An 18,749-nucleotide genomic window follows, 5' to 3' on the forward strand; every position below is an offset into this window, starting at 1 on the left:
CCACAATTGTATCTTTGTAACGTATTATTTCTATAGCAAATGTTTGTAAACATTTATGTTATTTATACAGACAATTTTTGCAAAATCTTATTTTCATAGAATTTTTGTATGGTTTTTTTTTCAAAACTTTATTTCTATAGAAACTTTTTAAATTTTTTATAGAAAATATTCGCAATTTTTTATAGAAGATTTGTGCTAAATATTATTTCTATAAAATTTTGTTTTATAGAAATATTTTTGAAAATTTTTATTTCTATACAAAATTATTTTTGAATATTATTTCTAAAAAAATTATTGCAAAATTTTGGTTTTGTAAAAAATTTTCGTAAAATTGTATTTCTATAGAAAATTTTCGTAAATTTTTTTTGGTTTCTATAGAACATTTTTGCAAAATTGTTATTTATTATTTTTAAAAAATTTTCTTACGACGGAAAAATTTTCCACAATTTTATCTTTGTAACGTATTATTTCTATAGCAAATGTTTGTAAACATTTATTTCTACAGAAAATTTTTGCAAAATCTTATTTTCTTAAAAATTTTCTATGGCATTTTTTCAAAACTTTATTTTTATAGAAACTTTTACAATTTTTTATAGAAAATATTCGCAATTTTTTATAGAAAATTTGTGCTAAATATTATTTCTATAAAATTTTTTGGAAATTGTGTTTTGTAGAAATACTTTTGAAAATTTTTATTTCTATACAAAATTATTTTTAAATATTATTTCTGAAAAAAATTATTGCAAAATTTTGGTTTTGTAAAATATTTTCGTAAAATTGTATTTCTATAGAAAACTTTCGTAAAATTTTTATTGGATTTTTTTTTTGGCATTTGGTTGTTATTTGGTTTCTATAGAACATTTTTGCAAAATTTTTATTTATTATTTTTGAAAAATTTTCTTACGACGGAAATTTTTTTCAAAATTTTATCTTAGTGACGTATTATTTCTATAGCAAATGTTTGTAAACATTTATGTTATTTATACAGAAAATGTTTGCAAATTTTTATTTGCATAGAATTTTTGTATGGTTTTTTTTCAAAACTTTATTTCTATAGAAAATTTTTAAATTTTTTATAGAAAATATTCGCAATTTTTTATAGAAGATTTGTGCAAAATATAATTTCTATAAATTTTTGTTTCTATAGAAAATTGTAGAAAACTTTCTATTACAAATTTTTGCAAACATTTTTCTATAGAAAATTTTATATCTATAGAAATTGTTTGCATATACATTTATTTTTACAGAAAATTTGCAAAATTTTATTTTTAAAGAAAATTTTAACAAAAATTTCTTTCTTTAGAAACTTGTTGCAAAACCTTATTTTTACCAAAATTTTATTTTATAGAAAATCGTTCCAACACTTCATTTCTAAAGAAAGTGTTTGTCGTATTGCAATATATTTCTTGAAAATAAGTTTTAGTCGTTGCTGAAGTATTTACTTATAAATCTTGATAAATACTATTTTATGTTTGGAATTAACACTAGAGATTGTCAGTTTTATACTCTTTAACTCATGCGAATTGCAAAAATATCTGATATGGAAGCAATGCAATGAAATATGGGGTAATTTATTAATCCTTGATTAAAACATACGCTTGCTTCAGTCACATGCGGCGGTTCCCTTTGACGAACTGTCTTAGCGTTCACATCATCTTTTACCTGTCACTAAGCAACTTAACATTTTTCCATATTATGGGTATAAGTGGCGTCAGCAATAGGGATGCCATTCTTTGAATAATTGGACAATTTTGCTATATCATTAAAATTTATTTCTGAAACGAATCTTTTAACAAAATTATAATTCCACAAAATTTTTTACAAATTACTTTTCTTGAAAAATTTTGTCAAAAACTCATTTCTTTTTCTATCGAAAATTTTGTCAAAATTTTATTTCTACAGAAAATGTTGTCAAAATTTTATTTCTACAGAAAATTTTGTAAAAATTTTATTTCTATAGAGATTTTGACAAAATTTTATTTCTATAGAAAATTTTGTCAAAATTTTATTTCAATAGAAAATTTGCCAAATTTTTTTTCTGTAGAAAATTTTGCCAATTTTTTTTATAGAAAATGTTGTCAAAAATTTATTTTTTATAGAAAATGTTGTAACAATTTTATTTCTATGGAAAATGTTGTCAAAATTTTATTTCAATAGAAAATTTTGCCAAAATTTTTTTTCTATAGAAAATTTTGTCAAAATTTTATTTCTATAGATTTTTTTTACTTTTATTTCTATAGAAAATTTTGTAAAAATTTTATTTCTATAGAAAATTTTGTCAGAATTGTATTTCTATAGAAAATTTTGTCTAAATGTAATTTCAATGGAAAATTTTGTCAAAATTTTATTTCTATAGAAAATTGTGTCAAAATTTTATTCCTACAGAAAATTTTGTCAAAATTTTATTTCAATAAAAAATCTTCTCAAAATTTTATTTCTTTAGAAAAGTTCGTCAAATTTTTATTTCTATAGAAAATTTTGTTAAAACCTTTTTTTGGGAAATTTTGCCAGAATTTTATAGAATAAAATAAAAAATAAAAAAGAAATATTTCGCAAAATTTTTCTTGTTAGAAAGTTTTTGAAAAATGTGATGTATATTAAAAAATTTTAGGAAGCTGTTATTTTTATTTCTATAAAATTTTACAGAAAATTTTGTCAAAATTTTATTTTTTATAGAAAATGTTGTCAAAATTTATTTCTATGGAAAATTTTTTCAAAATTTTATTTCAATACAAAATTTTGCCAAATTTTTTTTTCTACAGAAAATTTTGTCAAAATTCTATTTCTATAGAAAATTTTGTAAAAATTTTATTTCTATGGGAAAATTTGTCAAAATTTTATTTCTACAGAAAATTTTGTCAAAATTTTATTTCTATAGAAAATTTTGTCAAAATTTTATTTCAATAAAAAATTTTCTCAAAATTTTATTTCTATAGAAAATTTTGTCAAAACTTTTTTTTTTTTGGAAAATTTTGCCAGAATTTTATTTCTATAGAAATATTTCGAAAAATTTTTCTTGTTAGAAAGTTTTTGAAATATTTGATGTCTATTAAAAAATTTTTAGAAACTGTTATTTTTATTTCTATAAAATTTTACAGAAAATTTTATCAAAATTTTATTTCTATAGAAAGTTTTGCAAAAATTTTATTTTTTATAGAAAATGTTGTCAAAATTTCTTTCTATGGAAAATTTTTTCAAAATTTTATTTCAATACAAAATTTTGCCAAAATTTTTTTTCTACAGAAAATTTTGTAAAAATTTTATTTCTATAGAAATTTTTTGTAAATGTAATTTCTATGGAATATTTTTGTCAAAATTTTGTCAAAATTTTATTCCTACAGAAATTTTTGTCAAAATTTTATTTCTACAGAAAATTTTGTCAAAATTGTATTTCTATAGAGAATTTTGTCAAAATTTTATTTCAATAGAAAATTTTATTTCTTTAGAAAAGTTTGTCAAAATTGTATTTCTATAGAAAATTTTGTCAAAATTTTATTTCAATAGAAAATTTTCTCAAAATTTTATTTCTTTAGAAAAGTTTGTCAAAATTTTATTTCTATAGAAAATTTTGTCAAAATTTTATTTCAATAGAAATTTTGTAAAAATTTTATTTCTATGGAAAATTTTGTCAACATTTTATTTCTATAGAAAATTTTGTCAACATTTTATTTCTATAGAAAATTGTGTCAAAATTTTATTTCAATAGAAAATTTTCTCAAAATTTTATTTTTTTTCTATAGAAAATTTTCTTTCTATTGAAAATTTCGCCAGAATTTTATTTTTATAAAAAATTCTTGAAAAATTTTTTTGTTAGAAAATTTTTGAAAAATTTTATGTCTATTAAAAAACTTTTGTGAAACTGTTATTTTTATTTCTATAAAATTTTGCAGATAATTTTGTAAAAATTTTATTTGTACAGAAAATGTTTTCATCATTTTATTTCTATAGAGATTTTGTCAACATTTCACTTCTATAGAAAATTTTGTCAAAAATTTTGTTTCAATAGAAAATTTGCCATTTTTTTTTTCTATAGAAAATTTTGCCAAAATTTTATTTCAATAGAAAATTTTGCCATTTTTTTTCTATAGAAAATTTTGTTCTATAGACATTTTGTCAAAATTGTATTTCTATAGAATTTTTTTTTACTTTTATTTCTATAGAAAATTTTGTCAAAATTTAGAAAATTGTGTCAAAATTTTATTCCTACAGAAAATTTTGTCAAAATTTTATTTCATTAAAAAATGTTCTCAAAATTTTATTTCTTTAGAAAAGTTCGTCAAATTTTTATTTCTATAGAAAATTTTGTCAAAACCTTTTTTTGGGAAAATTTGCCAGAATTTTATAGAATAAAATAAAAAATAAAAAAGAAATATTTCGCAAAATTTTTCTTGTTAGAAAGTTTTTGAAAAATGTGATGTATATTAAAAAATTTTAGGAAGCTGTTTCTATAAAATTTTACAGAAAATTTTGTCAAAATTTTATTTTTTATAGAAAATGTTGTCAAAATTTATTTCTATGGAAAATTTTTTCAAAATTTTATTTCAATACAAAATTTTGCCAAATTTTTTTTTCTACAGAAAATTTTGTCAAAATTCTATTTCTATAGAAAATTTTGTAAAAATTTTATTTCTATGGGAAAATTTGTCAAAATTTTATTTCTACAGAAAATTTTGTCAAAATTTTATTTCTATAGAAAATTTTGTCAAAATTTTATTTCAATAAAAAATTTTGTCAAAATTTTATTTCTTTAGAAAAGTTCGTCAAAATTTTATTTCTATAGAAAATTTTGTCAAAACTTTTTTTTTTTTTGGAAAATTTTGCCAGAATTTTATTTCTATAGAAATATTTCGAAAAATTTTTCTTGTTAGAAAGTTTTTGAAATATTTGATGTCTATTAAAAAATTTTTAGAAACTGTTATTTTTATTTCTATAAAATTTTACAGAAAATTTTATCAAAATTTTATTTCTATAGAAAGTTTTGCAAAAATTTTATTTTTTATAGAAAATGTTGTCAAAATTTCTTTCTATGGAAATTTTTTTCAAAATTTTATTTCAATACAAAATTTTGCCAAAATTTTTTTTCTACAGAAAATTTTGTAAAAATTTTATTTCTATAGACATTTTGTCAAAATTTTATTGCTATAGGAAATTTTGTCAAAATTGCATTTCTATAGAAAATTTTTTGTAAATGTAATTTCTATGGAATATTTTTGTCAAAATTTTGTCAAAATTTTATTCCTACAGAAATTTTTGTCAAAATTTTATTTCTACAGAAAATTTTGTCAAAATTGTATTTCTATAGAGAATTTTGTCAAAATTTTATTTCAATAGAAAATTTTATTTCTTTAGAAAAGTTTGTCAAAATTGTATTTCTATAGAAAATTTTGTCAAAATTTTATTTCAATAGAAAATTTTCTCAAAATTTTATTTCTTTAGAAAAGTTTGTCAAAATTTTATTTCTATAGAAAATTTTGTCAAAATTTTATTTCAATAGAAATTATGTAAAAATTTTATTTCTATAGAAAATTTTGTACAAATTTTATTTCTATGGAAAATTTTGTCAACATTTTATTTCTATAGAAAATTTTGTCAACATTTTATTTCTATAGAAAATTGTGTCAAAATTTTATTTCAATAGAAAATTTTTTCAAAATTTTATTTTTTTTCTATAGAAAATTTTCTTTCTATTGAAAATTTCGCCAGAATTTTATTTTTATAAAAAATTCTTGAAAAATTTTTTTGTTAGAAAATTTTTGAAAAATTTTATGTCTATTAAAAAATTTTTGTGAAACTGTTATTTTTATTTCTATAAAATTTTGCAGATAATTTTGTAAAAATTTTATTTCTACAGAAAATGTTTTCATCATTTTATTTCTATAGAGATTTGGTCAACATTTTACTTCTATAGAAAATTTTGTCAAAAATTTTGTTTCAATAGAAAATTTGCCAAATTTTTTTTCTATAGAAAATTTTGCCAAAATTTTATTTCAATAGAAAATTTTGCCATTTTTTTTTTTTCTATAGAAAATTTTGTTCTATAGACATTTTGTCAAAATTGTATTTCTATAGAATTTTTTTTTACTATTATTTCTATAGAAAATTTTGTCAAAATTTTATTTCTATAGAAAATTTTGTCAAAATTGTATTTCTATAGAAAATTTTTTCAAAATGTAATTTCTATGGAAAATTTTGTCAAAACTTTATGTCTATAGAAAATTTTGTCTAAATTGTATTTCTATAGAAAATTTTGTCAAAATTTTATTTCAATAGAAACTTTTCTCAAAATTTTATTTATTTGGAAACTTTTAACAAAATTTTATTTCTTTAGAAACTTTTCGCAAAATTTTATTTCTTTAGAAAATTTTGTCAGAATTTTATTTCTTTAGAAAATTTTGTCAAAATTTTATTTCTATAGAAAATTTTGTCAAAATTTTATTTCTATAGAAAATTTTGTCAAAATTTTGTTTCAATAGAAAATTTGCCAAAATTTTTTTTCTATAGAAAATTTTGTCAAAATTGTATTTCTATAGAAAATTTTGTCAAAATTTTATTTCAATAGAAACTTTTCTCAAAATTTTATTTATTTTGAAACTTTTAACAAAATTTTATTTCTTTAGAAACTTTTCGCAAAATTTTATTTCTTTAGAAAATTTTGTCAAAATTTTATTTCTATAGAAAATTTTGTCAAAATTTTATTTCTATAGAAAATTTTGTCAACAATTTTTTTTCTATAGAAAATTTTCTTTCTGTTGAAAATTTTGCCAGAATTTTATTTCTAGAGAAAATTCTTGAAAAAATTTATTTCTACAGAAAATTCTTGAAAAAATTTTCTTTTTAGAGAATTTGACATTGTGATACCACATATAGAAATTTTTTTTTTGCAAAATTTTATTTCTGTAGAAAATTTTATCTAAAATTTAATTTTTATAGAAAAATTTCTCCAAATTTTATTTCTAAAGAAATTTATTGCATAATTTTATTCTATAGAACTTTTTTGTCAAGCTTTATTTATAAAAAAAAACGTTTGAAAAATATTTTTCGTTTGGTTCATTTTTACTGAAAAAAATATAGATTTTTTTTAAATTTTGGATAATTTTCAGATTTCCTAACGAATTGACATCCCTGTTTCATAAATGTCATTTAGGCAGTGGTAATGTGGTTATATTTTATACCTCATACCTTCCATTGTTTCCCGTCCGAGACTCTTGTTTGTATTTTAATCATATCCTTTGCATTTTCATTAATTAATTGAAACATGTCTTGTTTTGTGGTCGTTTCATTTGCATATCCCTTTACGACCAAATGTCTGTTTGTGAGGAAATAGTATGCTCCATTTGGATCCATATTGTGGGAGTTGGTCATAAAGTAGGGGGATAAGGAAATAAAATCGCTAAAAATGTGCTCATTTAAGATATGGCCACTTAGATTTAAACTCTTGTAAGCAATTCACCACAATATTAATTCTGTCATGCAAGAGTTTTTCCGAATGTTGTTTTGTACCTTTTATCCAATTTTTATATATATATTAAGATAAAATGCACGATTTTAAGATTCTCTTAAGCAACTATGGTTATATTCTATACATTGAAAATAAAAATCGAATAGGATATTAATTGATCAATTAATTTTATTTAAAAACTAAACCAATTTCAATCATCGATTCAATCGATTTAGTCTTCTGGGTTTGATTTAATGATATTGTTTGTGTGAAATACAATCGACGTATTTTAGTACATGTAATGATATATGGACTCATCTTTTAAACTACCATTAACGATAAAATATTATTTATCGAGATTTATAAGTACTTCAGCAGCGACTAAAACTAATTTTCAAGAAATATTTTGCAATACGACAAACACTTTCTTTACACACAAAAAATTTTTTTTCTGATTAAATCACGAAATTAATTGATCCAATTAATTTTTTAATTGAAATGTCTTCAATCACAGAAATGATAGTATCAATTAAAAAATTAATTGAAGGTCAATTAAAAAGTTAATTGATCCAATTAAAAAATTAATTGATACTATTAATTTTTGTGATTGATTTTTGTTTCAATTAAAAAATTTGTTGAATCAATTTAATTTTTGATTGAATATTTTTTAAAACTCAAAATTTTAATTGGAAAAATTTTCGTGAAATTTTTTTCTGTGTAGAAATAAAGTGTTGGAATGATTTTCTATAAAATATAATTTTTGGTAAAAATAAGGTTTTGCAAAAAGTTTCTAAATAAATAACTTTTTGTTAAAATTTTCTTCAGAAATAAAATGTTGTAAGTTTTCTGTAGAAATAAAATAAAAATACAATTTCTATAGATATAAAATTCTATATAGAAAAATGTTTGCAAAAATTTGTAATTTGGAAATTTCGTATAAACATATACATGTGTAGAAACATCAGAACGAGAGAGAATAGAGTAAAAATATACCTAAATATAGCCACGGATGCAGTTTAATTACAACAAATAAAAATATAGGTTGCTGAGTACACGTACATGATTGCTTATCGAAATGCATATTTTGAAAATAAATAAATATTTGGGATGTAAATTTAAATAAATTACAAACATATGTATTCCAACACAATTATATTTAAGACATTTTCCTATAAGCAAACAAATGTTTAGAAACTGGAATTAATTATTTGGGACCTTAAACACAGATATGTTTAGGGTGAAACATAATATGTTTGCACAGTACAAGCAATTTTTTGGTACAGAGTCGATATTTTTGAGGGTGAGTCTAAGTGAATTTCAAATGTCGGGCGGTTACTATACCTACATACCGGGGAACTGCGAAGCAGATGTGTTAGCAAGGCTAGGAACTACCTTACATATTCCAGGGGAACTAGAATCTCTTGGTATGCCTCTGGCCACCTGCAAGCTCTTACACTCAAAAAAAAGTGAACTCACTATTTCACTAAAGCCAATTTAACTTTATTTTAGTTCATAGAAATATTATGTTTGGAGAAAGTTTTCTTTACTCTAATACTTTTTTGTGTACGATAGTTAAATTAACTAAACCCGAGGAAAAAAATGTACTCAAATGAAGCATAAAGATTAACTAAATTCGTGTCTTCCACAAAATAGTTCAGAATTTCTTTAAATTTTTAAATTTTACCAAAAATGCGTCCATCGTGAACTTCGTATGTCACTAAAGACATTCTTGCAATTTTGAACTCCAAGTTTTTTCTTCAAACTACAAAATTTTCTTTAACAAGTGAAAAAACTTAGTTATGAATAATAAATTTTCTTGTATTTGTCGAAAAATATTTACATATTTTTATGACATCGGCGTGATGCCAACGCTTGTAATACTGTTTACTTAAAATTTTCTACAAATATTCAAAATTTTCTAAAATTAACCGAAAGTTTTCTTCCTGGTGGGTTCACTGTTTTTTCAGTGTACTGCGTGAGAAGGCTTTTATGATGGCCAATATTCGATGGGAAAATTGCAAGGGTTGTAACGACACCAAGCAAATTGGCCCCATTTAAACTTAAACCGCACACTAGGTATGCTAGTGTTCTCAAGGCGTCAGATAGCACTCCTGATATCTGCTATAACGGGTCGCTGCCTGATAGGCGAATTTGCAAAAACTATAGGTGTGAAGTATAATGACTATTGTATAAGCTGTCATGATGTGGAGGAAAAGGAATCAATTAAAAACCTCTTGTGTGAGTGTCCTGCTTTTTGTTTAAGGCGTAAGCTAATTTTAGGAGCATATAGCTTTAGATTACTGCCTGACCTGGAAAACGTTAACTTAAGCAGCTTGTTAATGTTTTTGGAGCAAACTGGTTGGTTCCACAAAAGTAAATAATAGAGAAGGTTCAGTGGTTAAGACTAGAAGTGCCCATATGTAATAGGTACTTTTAGTTAAATGTGGTATCACAATGGACTGAATAGTCTAAGTGAGCCTGAAAATTAATCGGGCTGCCACTTTAACCTAACCTAACCTAACCTACTATACCTAACCTAATCTACATGGAGTAGAAATAATAGGTGGGCTGATAAGTCCCCGGTCTTATCAGGGAACATAGTTCCCTGCAAGAGTGATACAACGATTATAACGACCTTCCAACTTTTTGATACCATTTTGGTAGTACTCCTTCGATTTTGCCTCAAAATAGGACTCAGTTTCGGCGATCACCTCTTCATTGCAGCCAAATTTTTTCCCTGCGAGCATCCTTTTGAGGTCTGAGAACAAGGAAAAGTCGCTGGGGGCCAGATCTGGAGAATACGGTGGTTGGGGAAGCAATTCGAAGCTCAATTCATGAATTTTTGCCATCGTTCTCAATGACTTGTGACACGGTGCGTTCATATGGGGCCGTTTTGCCGCGATTTCGACATTCAAACGCTCCAATAACGCCATATAATAGTCCCTGTTGATGGTTTTCCCTTCTCAAGATAATCGATAAAAATTATTCCATGTGCATCCCAAAAAACAGAGGCCATTACTTTGCCAGCGGACTTTTGAGTCTTTCCACGATTCGGAGACGGTTCACCGGTCGCTGTCCACTAAGCCGACTGAAAATTTTGCTCGCGCATCGCGAAAATCCGAGCTACTCGCACGCAAAGCTGGCAAAATCGCTAAAAGTTGCCAAATCAACCGTAACAAATGGAATTAAAGTGTTTGGGGAACGTTTGTCGACAGCCAGGAAGTCTGGATCGGGGGGAAATCGAAAACCGGAAGCCGCTGAGACGACAAAGAGAGTTGCCGGTAGTTTCAAGCGAAACCCTAACCTCTCTCTCCGAGATGCCGCAAATAAGCTGGGTGTATCGTCTACAACCGTGCATCGAGCCATAAAACGAGCCGGACTATCGACTTACAAGAAGGTAGTGACTCCAAATCGCGATTATAAACAAAATACGCCGGCCAAAGCGCGATCCCGGAGGCTGTACATGACGATGCTGACGAACTTTGACTGCGTGGTAATGGACGACGAAACCTACTTCAAAGCCGACTACAAGCAGCTTCCGGGAAAGGAGTTTTATACGGCAAAAGGAAGGGGAAAGGTAGCAGATATTTTCAAGCACATAAAACTGTCAAAGTTCGCAAAGAAATATCTGGTTTGGCAAGCCATCTGTACCTGTGGCTTGAAAAGCAGCATTTTCATAGCTTCCGGGTCTGTCAACCAAGAAATTTACGTGAAAGAGTGTTTGAATAAACGTCTGCTGCCTTTCCTGAAGAAACACGGTTGTTCCGTACTGTTTTGGCCGGATTTGGCATCTTGCCATTACGGTAAAAAGGCCATGGAGTGGTACGCCGCCAACAACGTGCAGGTGGTTCCCAAGGATAAGAACCCTCCCATCACGCCAAAGCTCCGACCAATTGAGAAATACTGGGCTATTGTCAAGCGGAACCTAAAGAAGACCAAAAAAAAAAACTGCTAAGGACGAGCAGCAGTTCAAGGCAAACTGGCTTTCTGCGGCGAAGAAGGTGGACAAGGTGGCTGTACAAAATCTGATGGCAGGTGTCAAGCGTGAGGCCCGGCAATTCGGAGTTGGAAAAGCGAAAGCCTAACTGAATATTTTTCCTGAATTTTATACTAATTGAACTTGAAAAAGAAATTTAATTTGATTTTTTAAATAAACGGTTTCACCGATGTACACGCGCTTTCCCTTGACCAAATTTTGACCGTATCACCCTTTATTATATGGCGTTATTAGAGCGTTTGAAGGTCGAAATCGCGGCAAAACGGTCCACCAAGACAACGCACCGTGCCACAAGCCATTGAGAACGATGGCAAAAATTCATGAATTGGGCTTCGAATTGCTTCGCCAGATCTGGCCCCCAGCGACTTTTTCTTGTTCTCAGACCTCAAAAGGATGCTCGCAGGGAAAAACAATTGGCTGCAATGAAGAGGTGATCGCCGAAACTGAGGCCTATTTTGAGGCAAAATCGAAGGAGTACTACCAAAATGGTATCAAAAAATTGGAAGGTCGTTATAATCGTTGTATCGCTCGCTGAAAGGAACTATGTTGAATAATAAAAACGAGTTTTGACAAAAAAATCTGTTGCATCATACTTCCGTCTGTGTCTATATTTACGATAATCAAGAAATTATATACATGCAATATAAATAAATATATAAAAATAATGAAAAATAAACGTGGTTTATGTATGATGAAAATAAACAACCACAAACGAGCATAAAGAAACTTATTTAAGATTTGAAAAATAATAACAACAAGTGTATACAGAAGTAAGTTCGGCGGGGCCGAATCGTAAATACCCACCACCATAAATCAAATATAATAGTTTACTTTGAAAACTCTTCGTCGTAGCGGGTTTCTTGATAATATATAGAATTTTAGGGGGTTTGATGACAAATTGTCTCCCAAGTTCAACCAGATTCTACCTATGAAGACTAGCTCAGATTCTGGATTTATGAGAACCAATTTTGTTTGAGTTTTAGAGAAATCATAAACATATCGTGTATATGATGAAATAATGTCTTGATTTGAAATCTTAAATCTGTAGATTTTTTCCGCCATTATTTAAATTAATACGATGAGTAAAATCTGGAAATTTTACTTTCAGTTTCAAGCAATTTTCATGATCAGTGCGCCTGCTATACCCTGAAAGAAGTGTTTTCTGAGAAACGCCATTTTAGACAAGCAAAGTTTTTTTTTTTTGACACAAATTTTAGAGACAATCGTTAAATCGCTTATCAAAAATTCGGATTAGTTTGCTCTAAACGAAAATACTTTATATGAAAGGGGAAGTTTGTTTGTCTAAAATTTCATTCCGGAGGAAAATATTTTTTCTATGGGTGTACCCACAAGAAGTTAAATCGGTCTATATCGATGCCTTACCAAACGGACCGGTAAAAATAAATGCAGTACAGATTTTTTAGGGTCTAAAATTTTAGTGGTGTATTTATATTTTTGTGCAAATCGATTTCTAGAAGCCCAAGGAGTTAAATCTGGAGATCGGTCTATGTGGAGGCTATACTAAAACATGGGTCGACACACACCATATTAGGCTGACCTATTTGTGGTCAGCCGGATTCCAGCAGTCCTAGAAATAAATTCAGGAGTTAGATCTATATGGGGGCTATACCAAAACATGGACCAGTACTCACCACCAATTAATGTTCCTCAAATACTTCTAGAATTCCACTTTCAGACGAATTGGGTGAAAACTTCGAATTCCAGAAGCCCAAGAAGTAAAATCGGGAGATATGTCTATATAGGGGCTATACCAAAATATGGACCGATGCGGACCATTTTCGACACACCACTTTATGGCCCTAAAATATCTCTAGATTTTTAATTTCCGGCAAATTGAATAAAAACTACGGATTCTAGAAGCCCCAGAAGTAAAATCGGGCGATCTGTCTATATACGGGCTATACCAAAACATGGGCCGATTGGCACCATTTGCGACACACCTATTTGTGCTCTTATAATACCTCTAGATTTTCAATTTCAAGCAAATCGGCTAGAAAATATAGTCTCTAGACGCCCAAGAAGTAAAAGTCGGGAGATCGGTATGGGGGTTATAACAAAAAATGGACCGATACACATCAATTTCTGCATACGTATTTGTGGTCCCAAAATACCTCTAGATTTCCAATTTCAGGCAAATCGGGTAATAAACACAGTTTATAGAAACCCAAGAATAAAAATCGGGAGATCGGTCTATATGGCGGCTATACCAAAACATGGACCGATACCGACCATTTTCGACGCACCACTTTATGGTCCTAAAATACCTCTAGATTTTCAATTTCAGGCAAATCGGATAGAAAATACAGTTTCTAGACGCCCAAGAAGCAAGATCGGGAGATCGGTCTATATGGGGGCTATACCAAATCATGGACCGATACGGAGTATTTTCGACACACCTCTTTATGGTCCCAAAAGTTTCTAGAAGCCCAAGAAACAAAATCGGGAGATCGGTCTATATGGGAGCTATACCAAAACATGGTCCTCAAACAGCTCTAGATTTTCAATTTCAGGCAAATTGGATAAAAACTACGGTTTTTATAAGCCCACGACCCCAAATCGGTAAGTCGGTTTATATGGGGACTATATCAAAACTTGGGCCGATATAGCCCATTTGCGAACTTGACCTGCCTGCGACGCGGCTGTGAGGGCACCATTCTGGATGTTACTTTTGTGTCGGAGGTCTTTATTCCGATGATAAGGGAATTGAAAGCACAAGAGACATACAAAGGAAGCGACCATCAATACATCTCGTTCCGACTGTAAGGCGAAGTTGCTACACAACGAAGAGAAACTCGTAAGACTTACAGGGATACATTAATCCTTTAACTGGACAGGCTTTGAGGAGTATCTGAACAGACGAGACGCAAGTCAGATTGTCAACCATACGATGTCAACAATAAAAGCCTCCTGCAATAAAACCGTGCCAAATTAGAAGAATATTTAACACAGATCGCAAGGTACTTTACCGACATCGACGAATGTAGACGTAACTGTATAAAGACCAGGAATAGATATCCAGGGCTTAAAGGCGATGCAGAGACAGAACACAATGCGTAAAGGTTGGCTGATAAGTTCCCGGTCTGACACATAGATGGCGTCGCTAGTATTAAATGCATATTATTTTTATATAGTACCAACCTTCAAATGATTCGTGTCAACATTTGACGTCTGTAAGTCAATTAGTTTGTGAGATAGGGCGTCTGTTGGAAGAAACTTTTGTTATTGTGAAAAAATGGAAAAAAGGAATTTCGTGTTTTGATAAAATACTGTTTTCTGAAGGGGAAAAATACGGTGGAAGCAAAAAATTGATAATGAGTTTCCGGACTCTGCCCCAGGGAAATCAACAATAATTGATTGGTATGCAAAATTCAAGCGTGGTGAAATGTGAAAGGAGGACGGTGAACGCAGTGGACGCCCAAAAGAGGTGGTTACCGACGAAAATATCAAAACAATCCACAAAATGATTTTGAATGACCGTAAAATGAAGTTGATCGAGATAGCAGGCCATAAAGATATCAAGGGAACGTGCTGGTCATATCATTCATCAATATTTGAATATGCGGAAGCTCTGTGCAAAATGGGTGCCGTGCGAGCTCACATTTGACCAAAAACAACAACGTGTTGATGATTCTGAGCGGTGTTTGCAGCTGTTAACTCGTAATACACCCGAGTCGATATGTGACAATGGATGAAACATGGCTCCATCACTACACTCCTGAGTCGAATCGACAGTCGGCTGAGTGGACAGCGACCGGTGAACCGTCCCCGAAGCGTGGAAAGACTCAAAAGTCCGCTGGCAAAGTAAGGACCACTGTTTTTTGGGATGCGCATGGAATAATTTTTATCGATTATCTGGAGAAGGGAAAAACCATCAACAGTGACTATTATATGGCGTTATTGGAGCGTTTGAAGGTCGAAATCGCGGCAAAACGGCCCCATATGAAGAAGAAGAAAGTATTGTTCCACCAAGACAACGCACCGTGTCACATGTCATTGAGAACGATGGCAAAAATTCATGAATTGGGCTTCGAATTGCTTCCCCACCCACCGTATTCTTCAGATCTGGCCCCCAGCGACGTTTTCTTGTTCTCAGACATCAAAAGGATGCTCGCAGGGAAAAAATTTGGCTGCAATGAAGAGGTGATCGCCGAAACTGAGATCTATTTTGAGGCAAAACCGAAGGTGTACTACCAAAATGGTGTTCACAAAAATCCCTGTCTTTACAACAGAGAAACTGCAAAATGCCGCCATGTCATCAGACACCTGGTCCTGATGACATGCCGGCGGAGGTAATTAAAGACATATCAATCAAGCGACCCGAAACCCTACTTGCTATGCTGCCTAATATCTTCCCTTATGTGTGCAAAGAACAAAGATTATTACTTATCAGCAAGGGCGTCGTACAAGCTATCAGGACTGTCGAGGGTCCGTCCGCAAGACAATATGGATTTGGACCTGGGAAATCGAAACTGGGAGCTTTTAAGGAAGTATCAGATGCCGTTTGGTTGATGTAGCAGGGTAGCCACGATTCAAGATCTATAATGCTACTGCCGATATTAAGAACTCTTTCAAGAGCCTAAGGTAGGCAGACGAAATATACACCTTGGAGGCAATATTTCACATAAGGAAGCTATTGAAATACTATCTTAAAGACCGGGGTTTGGTACACCGTATGACACTATACAGGACCAAAGAAGAATCGAAGCCGCACAGGGCTCAATCCTTGGATCAGATCTCAGGAATACAATATACAACGAAATACATGGCAGACGATAAATTCCTTGTTGTCTATGCTGATGTCATGGTCGCTGTGATAAGGATGAGATAATCTAAGTAGGCTCAAACGCAAACCTCGCAAAAACCATAATACGTCATCAGCACCTGGTCCTGATGACATGCCGACGGAGGTAATTAAAGACATATCAACCAAGCGACCCGAAACCCTACTTGCTATGCTGCCTAATATCTTCCCTAATGTGTGGAAAGAACAAAGATTATTACTTATCAGCAAAGGCGTCGTACAAGCCATTGTGCATGCTGGTTTCGACGAAGCTATCCGGACTGTCGAGGGTCCGTCCGCAAGACAATATGGATTTAGACCTGGGAAATCGACACTGCGAGCTTTTAAGGAAGTATCAGATGCTGTTTGGACGACACAGGACGTCAAACGCTGTTTCTTTTGCTTTGAATCGGGACTGAAACGGATCAGACAGGAAGGGAATGAGTCTCTGCATAAAATGTTAAAGTACGGGCCCAAAGATAAAGGAATGCACGAATGCCATAAAATGCTGCATTCGCCGGAAGAGCGAGGGCAAAACTGTAGTTCACATGCCAGGCTCCCATGGCTGTAACCCCACAAAAAATAACAAGTAGTGAAGTTCTTACATGCATCTATGCTAAAGTAGGCAGAAGTAATATACACCCTGGAGGCAATATTTCACATAAGGTAGGAAAGACTATCTTAAAGACCGGGATTTGGTACACCGTATGACACTATACAGGGCCAAAGAAGAATCGAAGCCTCACAGGGCTCAATCCTTGGACCAGATCTCTGAAATACGATATACAACGAAATACGTGGCAGACGATAAATTCCTTGTTGGCTATGCTGATGTCATGGTCGCTGTGATAAGGGTAAGAAAATCTAAGGAGGCTCAAACGCAAACCTCGGAAAACCCATGATACGCGCGAAATACTGATTTGACACACATGTTTTGCAATTATCCAGGCAAAATACCGAAATGCTAATACCAACTAAACGCCATCTGCCACTAGAATTAGAGATGTACATAGTAGACATGGTAATCCGAACAAGGCAGTCAATCAAGTCTTGGGACTAAGGCTGGACTCGAAACTAACGTACTCCAAGCAATGGAGAAAGCTGCTACGATAACATCGCGACTGAGCAAACTGATGGCAAACATAGGAGCCTAGACCAATTAAATATAAGACATCTCAAGTAAATTCACAGCGCTGTAGTTTGTCTGCACACCGTAGAGGGCTTTTTTCGTCTGCAATTGAGTGATTTGTTAATTTGGTTTTAATTTGTTTTCTTTCCTTTGTTTTCTTGATGAAACACCAAATATTTTTAAAGCTTATAAAATTCTACACATCCACACTTTTTTGTAATGCAATTGAGTGGAATGACTGCGAACTGCAAATAAACAAAACCGTGGTGAATTCACTTGAGATGTCTATAGCTTAATTGGTCTATTATAGGAGTCTCTCTTCCAAGCAGAAGATAGATACTCATGGAGATGACTAGATTAGGTTGGGTTGTAGAGGATGACATCAATTTTTGTGTTGAAATTGATGTCCACTTACACCAGTATAGGTCCATTGTGATCTTTCCATCTTCTTCCTTCCGATGCGGTCCGCTTTGACCCAGAGCATCCTCCTGCTCGATCTCTTTGAAAGAAATCTCAGAACAACCAACCAGAGGCCCTGATGAATGCAAGTATGTTCCTTGGGAGCCACCGTGGTGCAATGGTTAGCATGCCCGCCTTGCATACACAAGGACGTGGGTTCGATTCCTGCTACGACCGAACACCAAAACGTTTTTCAGCGGTGGATTATCCCACCTCAGTAATGCTGGTGACATTTCTGAGGGTTTCAAAGCTTCTCTAAGTGGTTTCACTGGAATGTGGAACGCCGTTCGGACTCGGCTATAAAAAGGAGGTCCCTTGTCATTGAGCTTAACATGGAATAGGGCAGCACTCAGTGATAAGAGAGAAGTTCACCACTGTGGTATCACAATGGACTGAATAGTCTAAGTGAGCCTGATACATCGGGCTGCCACATAACCTAACCTAACCTAAGTATGTTCCTTAAGATGCACTCCCGCAGATTAGTGAGAGCCTGAAAGAAAAAGGAGCCCAGTATCTTGTTTCTTCTAAAGGATAAAGCTGGACAATGGCACGAGAAGTGGTACGAGTCCTCCGTAACTTCCGGGTCCAGTCACCATTTACAGATATCATCGTCTTTAGTCCTATGTTATTCTTACCATGTGTTTCCCAAGTGTGTTTTGTCCTGTTATGATACCAATCAGTGGTCACAATTATTCTCTCTTCATCGACATAAAAATTTCGCAGTTCCTACGTATCTTTTCGTCCCATATCAACTTGGTTTGCTCGCAACCAACCGAAGAAACCCAGCGCCTTCGCCATGGAGATGACTAACAGTATACTCCTCTGTGAAAGTGAGATCTGGGCGTCGACCCTATATAGACGGACTAGAGCCAAAAAGCTGCTTTCAGTACAGAGAACACCTGTTTTGAGAAGCATATCACACGGC

Source organism: Haematobia irritans, chromosome 5 (assembly GCF_050003625.1).
Source record: "Haematobia irritans isolate KBUSLIRL chromosome 5, ASM5000362v1, whole genome shotgun sequence".
In the NCBI taxonomy this organism is placed as follows: Eukaryota; Metazoa; Arthropoda; class Insecta; order Diptera; family Muscidae; genus Haematobia; species Haematobia irritans.